The sequence below is a fragment of the Chelonoidis abingdonii genome, chromosome 2, assembly GCF_003597395.2.
Source record: "Chelonoidis abingdonii isolate Lonesome George chromosome 2, CheloAbing_2.0, whole genome shotgun sequence".
NCBI lineage: Eukaryota > Metazoa > Chordata > Testudines > Testudinidae > Chelonoidis > Chelonoidis abingdonii.
In genome coordinates, this window is record NC_133770.1 from 108,047,592 (window position 1) to 108,061,475 (window position 13,884).

Below are 13,884 nucleotides of genomic sequence, written 5' to 3' on the forward strand. Positions count from 1 at the left end.
TACCGAAAAAGCATCTGTTTGAATGCAGTGCTTTCTGAATTAGTTTGCATTGATTTAGCAATACTTTTTAATTAGTTTGGTATGAAAATTGGTTAGACACTATTATAAAAGTGGGCCTATTACCAATTCAAAAGCAAAAATCCTAGGGTGAAATCCTGACCCTATTGAAGATAGTTGGAGTTTTGCCATTCACTTCAGTGGGATCAAGACTTCACTTACCATTTCAAACACCAGTTCAAGTTTCTAAATAAATGGTAAACATTGTATTTATCACATAATTTACAAAACTCAAGTCCTTAAATAAATCTTATAATGTCCACATAATAAGCAAACACATTCTTATTAAGTATAAAGAACTGCATGAATTTTCCCAGGAGATTTAACTATTTGGAAAGGTTGAAAAGGTAGTAACAAGCTATTTCTCAGAAAGAGGAAGACAAAGAATGTCAGCTGAAAGTCAGCATTTCAAATTCAGGGCAATTTCTTTGCGACCTATAAATCAAAAATAGTTCGACAGATTTTCTTCCTGCTTGCAGAAGTCTTTTGCCTTCAGAGTAAATGTGGAAATTTTGGGCCCAAACACATCCCCAAAATTATAGGCATGATAAACTAAGAGTTTATAATGAAAGCTTGTTACAACCTGAACCATGCAGAGCTGCTGCCTCTCCATAATGATACATGTCTTTGGGAGAAAGGGAATGTGTGTGTGGAAATAGTTTACATATAGCAGGCAGATTGTGAACAGTTCTGTATCAGGATTTCAGAAAGGTACTATAATAAGGCATATATTTTGTATAAGAGCTCCTGCTTTATAATGGACAGATGGTATGGTCAGTTACAAAATGACATACTTGTTGTAGCACCTACCTGTAGCCCCACAAAGTGTTCAGGAGAATAAGTACTCTATGTAGCTTTATGAAAATCTTGTAGAACGATACACTCATAAATTTCTCCAAGCCACACCCTGGGAATTCAGTATTTGTCAGCTGAAACAGCATTGTAAACTGTATGCCTGCTGACAGGATTACATCTATTGTTCGTGTCTGAAAACTACCTTACAGTACAATGGACAGTTCTAGTTGTACATTTCTAACAATGATGACCTTTGACCATAAGATCAATGTCATTCATAAAAGCCTCAGGAATACCTATATTACTTAAATTGTAAGAAGTAATATTGCCATTTAATCTCCTCTTTTTCACTGTAAAAGAAACCCCTCCTGTGTTAAGTGGAATGTTCTTCAGTGCTTACTGTCATGGGCTTTAGTGAAGGAAAACAAGAGGAGGAGAGAATGAAAATCAGAAAAGGGAGGAAGTGGGAATAATTCTTCAGATTTAAGCAATTCAGCTATGGGATGGCTATGAGAAAAGTTCACCTTTAAATCCTTTACATTTTTCCTTACTGATGTTGTTGTGGGGGGTTTGTACGCCTATGGTGATTTGTGACCTAAATACTTAAGATAGATATTGAACTTCTTTCAGTCTGTTAAACAGGCTCTTAGTGCCCTGTCAAATTTCCTTTTAAGGAGTTCCCTCCAAGAACATACATAGTGGAATTCAGTAAATGAGTGAAACAACTTATTTGAATATTTTCTTAGAAAAATGTGTTGAAATTAATCAAATTATTTGTTTGTAGTCTCTGATACAGACTGCCAAAAAAAATCTATCATTTAAAGGAACTGCTACAGAGTATGGTAATCTATTTAATACTGTTAGCTTGGACAGGGGAATTATAAGCAAAGCAAAGGAGTCTGGTTAGGCCTTCCTTTTCTGTATTGCTCTTTGTTTCATAGCTGTAATATTTCCTCCTCTCTCCTCACACAGCTCTATCCAAAATTTTCCAAATTAATTTAAAACTCTAGGTTTGGGTACATAAGTCCTCTTCCTTGCCATTTACCCCTCTGGTAGGGTTCTTACCTAAGAATTTTGTTTAATGATTGTAGCAGGGGAATGGAAGTCAGGCTTCACTATCTGTTCCTGACTTGACCACTGAATCACTTCGACCTCACTCTGCCCTATTTAACTCAATTAAAAGCAGGTACATCAGGGGCTCTCAAATTCCCGCCCCCCCCCCCCACACACACAATGTGGCATCCTTGTGGCATTTTAGAGACTAACAAATTTATTTGGACATAAGCTTTTGTGGGCCATGAAAGTTTATGCCCAAATACATTTGTGAGTCTTTAAGGTGCCACAAGGACTCCTCATTGTTTTTGCTGATACAGACTAATACAGTTACCACTCTGAAACCTGTCATTTTTTTCAGTGTGTAGACTACATTTGAATAGAGAGAATATAAATAGGAGGATATAAGACAATTGCTTAACATCCCTGTAGCATCCCTTACTTGTCTAAAGTTATTTTTCCATATATTTGAATATACATTTAGCTTCTTTAAAGTGATTTAGCAAGAGGAAACGAGAAGATTTTATGCCATGCAACCAGCCAGCAAGTGATGGACCACAGTCTGAATAGCACTGGGGTTACAATATTAACTGCCTTTAGTACAGTATCACACAGTAATTTTGAGAATTTTCATCTTTGTAAAACACTTTGAGATCCATGAACTGAAGTTATCCTTCTTGTAAACCTTGTACAATGAAGGGCTAGAGCAGAAACATTCATTTCAGACTATCCCATGGAGATCTAATCAAAATATGATAATGAAACAAGTCAGAGGATTTTGGACTAATTGAATTTTTTGTAATTATTTTACTTACATTCACTTGTCATAAGCATGGTTCCCTCACTCTGGATTTCTTGCTGCAAACAGTCCTTACACACTCCTGCATAGGTTCAAATGCTTTATTTACAATTTGCTACCTAAGGGTACATCTACACTACCCACCGGATTGGTGGGTAGCAATCGAGCTATCAGCGATCGATTTATCATGTGTAGTGTAGACACAATAAATCGATCCCCGATTGCTCTCCCATCGACTGCTGAACTCCAGCTCGGCGAGAGGTGGAAGCAGAGTCAATGGGAGAGCCGCAGCGCGCCACGAGGATGCAAAGTAAGTAATTTTAATTCAGTCTAAGATATGTTGACTTCAGCTATGCTATTCTTGTAGCTGAAGTTGCGTATCTTAGATCAATCCCTCCCCCCGCAGTGTAGACCAGGCCTTGTCCTTCACATCCCTGAGCGACGTAAATTATACCAACCTAGTGGACACTGCTATGTTGGTGTGAGAGCATCTTGTGGGAGGTGGAGTAGTTAAGCTGAGGGAAGAGCTCTCACTTATTCACATCCCTGAGCAACGTAAGTTATACCGAAGTAAGTGGTAGTGTAGACCTGGCCTAATTGTTGTAGTGTAGAGGTAGCCTGAGATCCAGGGCCTTTCTGAACATTCCTTTCTCTCCACACCTTGTCCTGTCTCTTTTTTTTTTTTTTTTTACTTGTCCTCAGCTGATGAGCTAAATCCCCTTGTTACTTTGGTTAATCATCTGGTGCTTAATCAATTATCTCATCAAGTTGGCCCATTTGAGGGCATTTACAAAGTACACAAAGTGAGGTCAGCCTTAGGCTACTCTACACATTCATTTGACAACATGAGTCTTATTTACTTTTGGGCAGATTTTCAAATTTTCTCAACCCTCAGCAACTCCTGTTGAAGTTCCTTGATGTTGAGCACTTTTGAACATCTGGCCACTTCATGTAGACACCGAAGTCAAAGGTGAACGCTTTTGAAAATCTGACCCTTCATGTCTTAAAAGGTGAAATGGTTATATAGTGGTAGAGGAGTCAACCCCAGAAGTGGCTGTCTTTAAGGAGTTCATGATGTGATTTATTTATTTTCTGTATGTGTAGTATACAGCATTCACACATACACAGAGTTAAAGTTGTAAGTTATTCTCACCGAAGTAACCACTTATGAGAGTCTGGGGCCTGGTCTACACTACGTGTTTAAATCGATTTAAAGAGAGTTAAATCGATTTAACGCTGTACCCGTCCACACTACAACGCCCTTTATATCGATATAAAGGGCTCTTTAAATCGATTTCTGTACTCCTCCCCGACGAGAGGAGTAGCTCTAATTCACGTTTGGCGAGCAGGAATCTGTCCTAGAGTATCTCAGCCACATCATTACATGATATCTTAGATGAAATAGTCACTCAGTGGTGGGGGACGCCTGAGGGGACAAGAAAATGGAAGTAGGGGGCGTCTTTGGCGGTGTTGCTCGTGTTACGGCCCCCCTCCACTCTACGGGCCCCACATTTGGTAGGCCCTGGCCCCGTGACCTAATCGGCCCCTCACCCCTTCTCTGCAAGCCGGCTACACGATTGCATGCGTGTCTGTTCAGACCGGCCACGAAACATCTGTACACGCTCGTGCTCCCACACCCTACTACCGTCGCCCTCGCGTCGCCCCGATACCAATGGCGGGACCTCCTGCCACCTTCGAGGGTGAGCAACGGTGCAGCTTGTACTGCCTGGTCCGCGGCTCGCTGGGGCATGCAGTTGGCGGCTCCTTCAGGGGCTGCGAGCAGGGCTGTGTACTTGGCGCGTTCACCCCGTCGACAGCATCCTTCTGGTGCGTGAAGGAAGACTTGGCGCACGTTTATTGGAGGCGCCAGCTTGCACCCCGTCCGGCTCTCACTGAATATTCTTTTTACTCTTAAACGTTAGGCTGGTAATGCACATTTACCCTCACCGTTGCTATTATTCTATGCACTCCCACCTAGAGTTTCATCGATGTTATATGAACGCTGGAGAATAGCAAACAGAAAAAGCCTTACATGGCCGTGGGCCACGAAGTCGGCGGATCTCCTTTCTCGTCCATGCGTACATTGGCCCTTTGACCACCGCCATCTTTGTACAGAATGACCCTCGGAGCGAGAGAGTTGGCCGACCGGACTTCCTGCGACTGTAGCCTATTTCGTTCTCCCGTCTTCACGCCGCATCGGCTGCGGTGAGAAGTTCCTCGGCGAGCTGCGAGTCCACAGGCCTCTAGACGCCTTCGAGGAGCGTGCGTTGTCCGGGGTTCTCTGCTCGTCCCACCCAGCATCTCACATAGTATTATAGCCTACTGTATCGACTACAAGAATGCTGCGTTTCTCTTATTATCGTGATAGTCACACCCGAGTATGTCACTGGTTGTTCTAGCCCAGGGGATCCTCCCCTTAGGTGGCATGGGGTAGTGAGTTTCTTATAGTAATGGCACCGTGTGAGGAGCTTCGCCGCAGAGTCACACACTGCTCGATCCTAATCGTCTGATCAACACTGGTAACGTATAACAGATTACACACTACTTCTCCTCCCTGCTTTTCTCTGGGCCCAGGATATCTCCTCTCCCTTCGACTGCTCTTGTCTGGAGGACAGAGGGAGAGGGCGGCCTGGCTCGTTCCCTGCTGGCGTTGGGCTCCTCGCTGCTGCTGTTCTGCTGGCTATGCTTCTGCTGTTCTGCTTCTGCTGCCCCTGGTTGGGTTAGACACCACCACCCACCCTCTCCTCACTGCAGCCTTCTCAGCTTGCTGCTGGCTAGGTAGACACAGTCTCTCTTCCAGCCCCTCCAGGTTCCTGCCGTTTACGCCTCACCTACGCCACTATCCCGACAAGCCCTTAGACAGAGGCGACAGGGATAGGCTGTGGCCTGCTCCAAGAGAGGGCGGTAGAGAGGAGGAAGAAGCCAACAAGCTCCTGTATATCTGAGAAGATGTTTCTCAGAAATCGATGCGAGAGTATTCTGGAAGCGGAGGGTCCTCCGCCTGACACCAAAAAGGCAACCACGACCTGGAGCTCTGGGACTACCTGGAGCAACTTGCTGGCGACTGTTGGGCCCGGCAAAGTGAGACTGAGAAAGAGCTCCAATGAGACAGGAAGAACGCCGGACTGTGGGAGAAGGACGTGGCATTACCAGCAAAGTCACACGGAAAGATGCCAGTGAATGGGAAATTCCGTTGACCACTGGGGTGGAGGGTATTCTGGACGAGTCCTTTTGGAAACCTGTGCTCTCTGGCGGGGGGAGGGGTGATGTTGAGGGAGTGGGGGTTCTGTGGGTAGACAGCGCCGGGGGGATGGGCAGGGAGGAGCGGCTGGCCGGCCCGGTCAGATGCTTCTGTGTCCGTACGTCGCCCCACCATGGCCAATGTTGCCCCACTCGCACCACCTCCTTGCTGGCTTTTTGTTCGCTTGGAGGTCCTGCCTCTGGGACTGGAGCTGCCCGCCTGACCACCACGAACCCACGGCATCATTTGGGCTGTCAGCAGCAGCAGCTCTAATAATTTGACTTGGCCGTCACAAGTGCCTGTGGGCGCTAGGCGATGCACTCCACAACTTGATGATCCAATACCAACAGCCATGGTTGGATCACTTCAGGGGATGAGAGCAGCAGCGGCGCTTACGAGAGTGCCGCTGCGGTATCAGCCCATGGTTTACTTGAACAATCACTTCCGGACCTCAGCCACCTCCAAAGCTTCCCCCACGTTCCATTCTTCCCTCACACCAGGACGTGTAAGACACATGGGGGAAGAGCTTTCTGCACCCCGCCCCTCACCCCCCTTTGCTGGCAGTCAGCAGAAAAAGGGGGCTGTTCTAGTATTCATGATTGAAATGAGCTTAATGGCCTTGGTTCCTTCCCATCCATCTTGCTCCCAAAGCACAAGCAGGCCATGGAGATACCTTGATAATTCTCTGGCCTCTCTTTTTTAATTAGTTTTTAATAAAGAATACATCGAAAGGGGGAGGGGGGAGTTGCTTAACACAGGGAGAATGAGTCAAAGAACATCAAGGGGGGAGAGGTTTTCGAATCCTGCAGGGGAAACAACAACAAGCAGCAAGTCACCATAGCCACTGGCCCGGCTGCAACTACGTCGTTTTCAAAAGTGCTATCTCTGTCCTGCAGGAATGCGCACCCGCCTCCTGGATGTGCTTTTCTAATCAGCCCTGTAGTCTCTGGCTCAGCTCCCGTCTCAGCGGCTCAGGTGAATTGGTCAGTCCTCCCACAAACGGCCTCCTTTGGTTCCCGCCCAATCCATTACCCTTAGTGAAATGTCTCCCCCCGGTACGTAGTTTTCTCGGACCCAGAGATTGTGGAGCCCAAAACCTGAGGCTATCCAGCAAAGCAGCACCATAGTATCCCTCTTGACAACCATCGGGACATTGGTCCCATTGGTTAGCCTTCGAGTGTGGTCTCTGCCAGCCGACTCCAGTCCACATCGTTCGCACTCTGCCTCGGCCCTATTGTCTCCCCGGTATCCCAGCGGGCCCGGCCTCCACCCCCCCCACCGGTGCCCTTCCCCATTTGAGTTTTCCATCTTTTTAATACTCCGGCCAATTGGCCAAAAACCATGCACCCTTCTAGCCCATCTGCCATTGTCGAAACGCCACCATCCTGCTGCACTTGCTTAGGGCCGAGCCCCTGACCCCCACTTGGTACAGATGGAGGTGAGTCCGGAAACAGTCAGCCCCTCACTCGGATTCCGGTGTCATGTCACCCACTGTCCTTCCACAGCCCCTAGGGTCCTCTGCGCCCCTCCCGGTGACTAACCCATTGTGCTTCACTGAGTAACCCCATTTCCTAGGGGTGCATCAGGGATACGGCTGGGTTCACCCTTCCTAGGCACCTAACGACAGCCCAGTATCCTAACCGATCCCCAGGACGAGTGTGGAGTTGTGTTGGCATGTCTGCGCAAGTAATTCCCCTTGCGGCATCTGTTACTACAGTTACCGCTAGTGCTTTCTTCTGACACACTTGCCACATGCGGGTCATGATACTTCCTGGCCATCCACGTGGTAGTTGCTTCCCAGTTTGAAAACGTCCCTTGCTGCCGATCGGCTCCTAGTCGTTATTGGCCGAGCACCATTGAAAAGTGAACGACCTCGTGTACGTACTGGCGCGCCCCACTCGGCGCATCATGGCGGCCAGTTATCACTGGCATGACTACGTGTGTCCATCTATCGTCCCCCCGTCCAGCGAATTCGCCATTGCAGCAAAGCCCCATCTTCACTCAACTTTCGCACTAACCACGTTTCCCAGAGCTCACAACTTTCGTAGCAGCAGCTTGAGGACAGATTGCTTTGGCTTACTTGCATCCACAGAACAGCCCCACAGCGTGGACGATTGGGCCACTCCAAATTGATTCCCGACTGACGTAGCTGTCTGGCGTGCAGGAGCGTTCAGAGGGCTTACTTGCCACTATACGCTTCTCCACTCGTGGAGGCTGCTCACTCATTCTTAGTATTAGGCGTTTCAGGACCAGGGGAAAGCATGTCAAAAGTTTCAAGCAGAGCTGCTTCTGGACGCATGCGAAAGTTTCGCGCAGCGAGGGGCGAATCCGTCCCCTAGCAGCCAGCCTGGCAGACGAGAACGGATGCCAGTCCCACCAGTCTGTGGACTTGTTCACCGTGCCCCAAAATCGGTGTTCAAATGGGTACGAACCTGCCCCACTCCGCTGTCTAGCACGGCACCTTACCCCCTCCAAAACGCAGGCCCACACCTTCGGATTCGGCCGGCGGGACCACGCTCCCCCACCCGGGCTGGCAAGCGGTCGCGGGTCGGAAGAGGGTGTTCCCCCGCCGGTTAGGGAGAAATCAGTGTCCACTGTGCTCATCGCTCTCGTCGCCGCGCTGCCGTAGCTGCTTCCTCCTCTCCCCTGCTTGCAGTTCATGGCTCAGTATAGACAGCACGAGAAGTGCACGAGGGTGCTTGACAACATTCACGATAGCGCTTACTGATTCAGCAGGGTCCATGCCTTAGCTGTGCTAGGCGTTTGCTCAGTTTCACCCAGGAAAAGGCGTGAAACGGTTGTCTGCTGCTTCACAGCAAGGGAGCCGGTGAGGCTGTACCCAAGAACCACCCGCGACAATGATTTCTGCCCATCAGGCACTGGGCTATCAACCCAGAATTCCAAGGGCGCGGAGACTGAGGGAATGATAGCTACGGAACCGCTACCAACAGTGCACCGCTCAGAAATCGACGCTAGCCTTGGACCATGGACGCACACCATCGAATTAACGTGCCTAGTGTGGACGCGCACACTCGACTTTATAATATCAGTTTTAAGAAACCGATTTTAGCTAATTCGATATTATCCTGTAGTGTAGACGTGGCCTGGGAGAGGCATTATTTATTGTGCTTATCCATCAAAAAAGTATTAGTTCATTCAAGTGGTTCTGCATATTCACACTTAAGATTTTGTGCCACCTAGAGGTGCCTCATGGTAGAACCTTCTACAGTTAATGTCTCTTAGATCACAGTTTAGAAAACCTTTGTTCTAATCTACCTTTTACCTTTTGTCAAACTCACAGGTCATTTTTATGTCCCTGTCCTGCATTCCTTACAGTCAAGGAGAATTTTTCTTAGTGAATGGGGCCCAATCCCACACTCTAACTTCCTGATCCTGGGAAATATATATATCTCCTCTCCTAGCACATTTTTATCATTTTTCCTTATTGAAATAAAGAAAACGTTTAGTTTCTCAGCAGCATCTGTCATGTTTTCCATATAGTGTCACAAGGGGCCTGAAGTCTCTCTCACTGACCTCTTTTTTAAATACTTGGGAACTTTTTTCTTGTTTATTTTTGTATCTTTCTTACAATTTTTCACTTCTGTCTTTGCTATCCCGACGGTTCATACTTTGCTTTTACTTTAAATATACTGTATATTTTCTCAATAGCAATCACATTATTGATTTGTTTTTTTTAACTTATACTCCTTTGCAATTTGGGTCTTAGATATGGGTCTAAGTGCCTAGGTCACACAGGAAGTCTGTAACAACACAAGGAAATCTGAATCCACATCCTCACTATTTTGCACTGGATGACAGAATAAAATATATTTGTTTTCAGTACCCTACATTTTCTCCCAACACCTCCAATCAAAGACTCTGCTCCTTCTGCAGGTAATGCATCATCTATATTTTTCTGCAAAATACTGTTGTATAATTAGTATTTATTTTAAGAAAGTGGCACTCTTTTAATACCTAGATTGTAAGTATTATATGCATATTACAGTTAACTGTTTAATTTCTACCAAAATACATATTCTTATTGCACTACTAGTGAACACAGACTTGTTCAGTTGGTGAGCTATGGCAACCAAGTAACTGGTTCCCAGCCCCAAAGGGCTTACATTGAGTCACAACCTGATATTATACAGAATACTAAATACAGAACAGAATAGCAGGCAGTATTGTAGTTGAAGAATAAATAACCTTTAAGGATATTTTTTAGCTGGATCTTTCAGATTATAATGTTAAAGAATACTTTCTAATTAACTTTTTAAGCTCACATCTTTAGGTAAAGAAAGAGTTGTAAATTGAATATGTTCCTCCATTTCGTTCTACTAAGTGCATATTTTTCTAACCTTTCATTAGTTTCCAGTAGAAAGTATCCTGGAGACCTCTTTAGGTGCCCAAGAGTTCTTGTCTGAATGTTCTTGTGACAAAGGGAAGTAGCAGCCTTCAAAGGTTTACAAGATCCCAGGCTATCATGTAGCTGGGTGGGTTATATAAGAAAAAGAAAGTTAAGCAGAAGGGTGTGTCCTCTTTTTTTTTTTTTTTTTTTATAGGTGGAGGGAGGCTGTGCCTCTGGGGAGTATAGTCAGCATTTGTCAGAGNTCATTAGTTTCCAGTAGAAAGTATCCTGGAGACCTCTTTAGGTGCCCAAGAGTTCTTGTCTGAATGTTCTTGTGACAAAGGGAAGTAGCAGCCTTCAAAGGTTTACAAGATCCCAGGCTAATAGGGGCCTGGGTGGGTTATATAATAAATAGTAAGTTAAGCAGTAGGGTTTGTTCTTTTTTTTTTTTTTTTTTATTGGCAGGTGGAGGGAGGCTGTGCCTCTGGGGAGTATAGTCAGCATTTGTCAGAGTTTCTCTTTGTTGCAGTTAACTGGAGTTACCTATGCTCCAGTTGCCTAACTCAAGTGAGAATAGCTACACTGCAAAATAATATGCAAGTTGTTGTGTCCGCACTGATGCTGCACCCCCTTGTGTGTGCTGCTAGTGTTTCTGGGGGCTTGTCCCAGAGTTCTTTGCACTGCAGTAAGCGGAGCCACTTTCTGAATTCTTTCCCAGGGAATTGTGGGAGAATGTGTCTGTCCTTTCTGGAAGATGATAGGAATTGTGGGAAGGGATTGGAGGCCTAGAGGCACTAAAGTGAAGTCAGCTTGTGTCCACATTGCAGAGTGGTCATGTTAGCTGCTAATGAGCAGTGATAACTTGAGTTTTAAGTTAAAAATCCTCCTGTTCAGAATTTGTGTTTGTGGATGGGACTCAAATTAGGGCCAGCACTCAAGTTTAACTTTGCAGTGAAGATAATCCCTTAATTGTGTTGTTTTATTATGGTGCTGTTTAAGTCCTTTGTTTCAAATAATAAATCATACCCTGGGGCAAGGCCTTTTAGAAGACTTGGGCATGGTATTTGCTTCCCTTCCCTGGCTGGTGAAACTGCCACCAGTATACAGTTCTGTTAATTCTGGACACCCGCTGCTCTATTCACGTGGGTCGGATGGAGTTTACAAATGGAATTAACTTCAGTAAGAGACTTCTTGGCAGTAGCTTGCTTCCCATCTACAACTCCGAGGAAGCATCTAAGGAAGCTAAGAAGTATGTCTTCCTTGAGGGAGGCTGTGGGGTGCCTGATTCCTTAGTCCCAAGTTGTGATATTTACAAAGAAGCCCAATAGTAGTGGTCAATTTCCTTTAGCCTATGTCTACACTGCAGCTTGGAGTAGGCCTCCCAGCCCAGGTAGACAGACTTGTGCTAGCAGTGCTTGAGTCAGCATGCTAAAATATCATCAGGGGCGGCACTGAGGGAGGCTACTCAGAGCTATAGTCACCCCAAAATTTGCCTTAGCCCCTCTGTAGCCACCCCGTAGCAGTTGCTGTTTTGAAGCTCCCCAACTCTGAAGGCAGAGCAAAGAGAACAGCGACTGCTGGCCGGGTGCCCACCTCCAGCAGCAGCGGAGAAATATGCCAGGTGCCCAAGAGCAGGCGGGAGGCTGGGGTGCCCGAGAGCAGCCCTCAACCTGTGTCCCTGCCTGCCAGAGTGCATCGCCCAGGGTGGGTGGTGGGTCCAGGTCTTCCAACAGTCGCCTGGACTGACCCACTCTGGCTCAGGCTACTGGGCTCTCTCCCCATGGTCGCTGCTTCCTGAGGGCTCTGCTGGCCCTGAACCTGGGTCCCTCTACCCAGGCAGGTCTTATCAGCTGTGAGTAGCCAGCGCCCTGTGCTGCCTCACTCCAGCTTCCAGCCTCTGACCTGGGCAGCGGGAGGAGCCATGAATGGGGCAGGGCCATGGAGGGGGTGAAGTCTCATGGTATGGGGAGCACAGCCCCCACCAAATTTTCCATCTGGCCCATCTCAGCCCCCCCACCAGAAAGAGGCTGGTGCCACCCCTGAATATCCGAGTGGATGTTGTGACTCCAGTTGCAGCTTGTTCCCTGTAGGCTTGAGAGCCCAAGCCCCAATGTCCACACTGCTATTTTGAATGGGTAGCTCAAGCCAAGTCCCGCTAGTGCAAGTCAGTCTACATGGGGGCAGGGGAGAGGCTCGCTTTCAGGTGCAATGTAGACATACCCTGCAGTGATCTCTGTGACTGACTCAGTTCTTAATAATACAAAGTCTAGGAAGGAAGCAAAACATGGAGACAGCAGGAGTGATCGGAATTTTTTTTCTTCTCACCCACTTTCCTGCTGTGTATGTTTAGGGAAATCCTGATCTTCCTGTCTGCAAGAACACAAGTATTAAAGGAAATGATTCTGGAGCAATGCCAATGGTAAGTGAGCAAGAACCATTCAATTAACTAAAATCCATCCTACAAAAAGCTGATTTGTAGAGAGGCTCAACTGCACTCCTCATTGTTCCATTTTCCCAAATATCAAATCTGACATCCTGTTTATAGATGCAACCTATTTATAGATATTTTTATGGTACTCATCACCATCTAAACATATGCCCGAGTGTTGAAAATCTGGTTCTGTGGTGACACAACCTTGCTTAGAAATTAAACAATTCACCATTTTAAAGGGAAAAACTGATTTTTCCTCCGCCCCTCTCCATTATTTCCAAAGCTGATATATGTATCTATTAAACAGCCCATTCTCTTGTCATACTTGGGTCAACGTGGATTAAGATTGCTAACGTTTTAAATTATCTTGGTTCACCTCCTTTGTTTCCTATTAATAACACTTCTGCTTTTTTGCTTAAGCAGGGAGGGAATTTAAGCTTCAAGATCAAACTTGGTATTCCATAACTATATCACTTAATTTGCAATAATAAAGCCTTAACAATTGTATAAAAACATAACACTAATGATTTTCCTATGTCGTCTTATCTATTAATCACACAATATTTGTTGTAGAATAATGAAACAGTATCAAATTCTCTCACTGAGCTATTTTGCTCTTTCAAAAGTGCAATGTGAAAGGTCCATTAGGTAATATTGATATTTTGTTCAGAAATTCACAGAGACCCAGTAATTGTACTCACGTGGCTTAAGAAAATTTTGGGTATGGCATAGGGAAAAAAATGCTAGGTTTTAGAACAGGGGTGGGCAAACTTTTTGGCCCAAGGGCCTCATCTGGGTGGGAAAATTGAATGCAGGGCCATGAATGTAGGCTGGGGCAGAGGATTGGGGTGTGGGAGCAGGTGCAGTGTGCCAGGAAGGGGCTCAGGGCAAGGGGTTGGGGCACAGGAAAGGTGCGGCGTGTATGAGAGTTCAGGGCAAGGGGTTGGGTTGCGGGAGAGGGCTCAGGGCAGGGGGTTGGGATGCCGGAGGGTGCAAGGTACAGCAGGGGGCTTAGGGCAGGGAGTTGGGGTGCAGGGGAGTGCGGAAGGGGGTTGAGGTGTGGAAGGAGTGCGGCACAGAGTTAGAGTGCAGGGTGCAGGACAGGTCTCAGGGCAGGGAGTTACAGTGCAGGAGGGGGCTCAGGACAGGGGGTTGGAGTG

General features: G+C 46.5%; 1 long non-coding RNA gene across 1 annotated transcript in view; it reads right to left on the reverse strand.

Moving 5' to 3' along the window:
- Positions 1-116: 116 nt before the first annotated feature.
- The window catches only part of LOC116834609 (uncharacterized), a 16,836-nt gene continuing 3,068 nt past the window's right edge, over positions 117-13,884 (reverse strand). Inside the window, exons 2-3 of the long non-coding RNA XR_004375997.2 lie at positions 2,721-2,786; positions 117-964 (exon numbers count right to left, since the gene is read on the reverse strand). This is a non-coding gene — a long non-coding RNA (uncharacterized LOC116834609). The remainder of the gene's footprint in view (positions 965-2,720; positions 2,787-13,884) is intronic.